This window comes from Halictus rubicundus, unplaced genomic scaffold (assembly GCF_050948215.1).
Source record: "Halictus rubicundus isolate RS-2024b unplaced genomic scaffold, iyHalRubi1_principal scaffold1158, whole genome shotgun sequence".
Classification (NCBI taxonomy): domain Eukaryota; kingdom Metazoa; phylum Arthropoda; class Insecta; order Hymenoptera; family Halictidae; genus Halictus; species Halictus rubicundus.
In genome coordinates, this window is record NW_027489699.1 from 1 (window position 1) to 2500 (window position 2500).

General features: G+C 49.2%; 1 non-coding gene across 1 annotated transcript; it reads right to left on the reverse strand.

Annotated features, from left to right (window-relative positions):
• Nucleotides 1-1355: 1355 nt before the first annotated feature.
• LOC143364935 (5.8S ribosomal RNA) lies at nt 1356-1510 on the reverse strand. Its single transcript, XR_013084380.1, has one exon. It is a non-coding gene; the product is annotated as a 5.8S ribosomal RNA (ribosomal RNA).
• Between the last annotated feature and the right edge of the window lie 990 nt (nt 1511-2500).

A 2500-nucleotide genomic window follows, 5' to 3' on the forward strand; every position in this document is an offset into this window, starting at 1 on the left:
TACTCTGAGGTCGTCAAACGTGAAAAAAAAATGTTTCGTATATTTCACCGAAAGCATTAAAAGTACGCGAGAACGTACAGAGGAGCACAAAAAAAAAAAAAAAAAAAAAACAAAACCATATATCTTATGCGCCACACCAAAGTGTCTTTTCTCTATATAATGTATATATAGAGATTTCTTCATTTTGTTCGTCGATCGGAAACTCTCGCTAGACGATCGGCCGGTTAACTTTAACGTCCGTCGAAAAGAACTTCCGGGGACTGGACGACCGACAGATCGCGCGGTCTCGCGATCGACAATGAAGAAAAAAAGACATGGGGCGACCGACAAAGGTTTGTTTTCACCTTCACCTTCTCGTGCTCTGCGTGACAACACGTTGTGGTGACAACGATGTTCGAAAGCCACTCCATAGAGGAGTATATATATTTTCAACACCCGGTGGGGTTTCTCTACTACACTAGACACACGGGGGTACAGAAACGCTGCACGACGCGATATCATCGATCAAACCAAAGAGACACGAGATCTCGGTCGTCATTCAATTCAACGAACGTGGCGATGGAATCCGCAACGGATTAGCGAGGACACGCGACGACGGGGAAATTATTCGACCCGATACAAGTACGCGTGCGCATCCCGCACAATGCCAAATGTTGCTATGTCCATCAGTCATCAAAGCGTTCGTAGAACGAGAGACCACTGTCTCGCGAACTCTAAGAATATGTTTGTCGAAGTCGCTGGCAACGACGACCCTCCGCCGCAATTATGTGTAGAGAGACACATCCACGCACAGACGTATTTTATTTTATATATCATCTCCCTGGGGCTTACGTTGCACGCCACAGTTGCGCACACAGATTTTACACGGGTGTCCGGTATCTCTTTCTTTATTTGTGTCCATTCACTGTAGTCTCTTGAGACTCTTATACCTTTCGTATACGCATCATTTCAGACGACGTCGGGAGCGCGTAAAATGTTCGAGAGTGAAACGCTTCTTCCGCAATGCGAATCGTTCCAGAGAGAGAGGAGAGAGAGATTTCGATCGTCGGAGCGGTGTTCACGGGCGGTCGTATTGAAAATACGACTCACGACGCCGCAAAACACTCACGCAAGTCCGAATGTGATACCCATTCCTATTTCCTTCTTCTCACGAAGACCGTTAGACGCAATGTAAAATTTGCAATTTTCACAGAACCGCGTCAAACGCCGACGAAACGTCCATCGTTCGCTCGTACGTAGCATCTTTGCAACCCGACTCAGAAACGCTCTTTGCGCCCTCCACAAAATTCGACATGGAGAGGTAAGCGACGGCGGGGACTTACAAGAGCAACGCAAGCAGTATTTGGTTACGTAAACGACCCTCAGCCAGGCGTGGTCCAGGAATTGTATCCGTGGACCGCAATGTGCGTTCGAAATGTCGATGTTCATGTGTCCTGCAGTTCACACGTTGACGCGCAATTAGCTGCGTTCTTCATCGACCCACGAGCCAAGTGATCCACCGTTCAGGGTAATCGTATAATTTGATTTATAATCAATATATAATTATGTCTCTTGTTCTGCGGTTCATAAGAACGCCGATACCTGAAAGCTCCAACCAGCGCGCGAAGGAGATTCAGGCGTCGTTTTTAAGGACGACACACGATCGTCCGTAGAAACGGAAACCGTCGCGAGTACGCGATTGCAATGCGCACACGTATCCGACGGCCGGGCGGAAAATACATTGAAAAACCTTTAAAGTGGAAAACACAGGAGGAGAATTCAGAAAACGACGGGGATCATAGACAACCCGATACTGGATCCCGACACTTCTCCTCCTCCTCTCTCTTATTGGAGAATGAACTCGATAACTAACGGACTTCACAGCCGGCTCTGGCCGTGCGCGATCGTTCGTCCCAAGCTCTTGTGCACTGTATTATCGCCACACAGAGAGTAGAGTGTCAGAATCGCACACAGCTTTACGCGAGCTACGCAGCCGGTCCTCTCGAAACACATTTCCAATTGTGCACGGAGAACGATTATTCGATACTAGCGGACTTCACAGCCGGCTCTGGCCGTGCGCGATCGTTCGTCCCAAGCTCTTGTGCACTGTATTATCGCCACACAGAGAGTAGAGTGTCAGAATCGCACACAGCTTTACGCGAGCTACGCAGCCGGTCCTCTCGAAACACATTTCCAATTGTGCACGGAGAAAGATTATTCGATACTAGCGGACTTCACAGCCGGCTCTGGCCGTGCGCGATCGTTCGTCCCAAGCTCTTGTGCACTGTATTATCGCCACACAGAGAGTAGAGTGTCAGAATCGCACACAGCTTTACGCGAGCTACGCAGCCGGTCCTCTCGAATATACGTGTTCGTCAACGAACACGCATGCGGCGACGTTTTGTGCTCTATGTCATACGCGAACTCGATAAATAGAGCGGGACTCACAGCCGGCTCTGGCAGCGGTCATTCGTCCCACGCTCGTGTGTGCGCTATCGCCACACAGAGTAGGGTGTCAGAC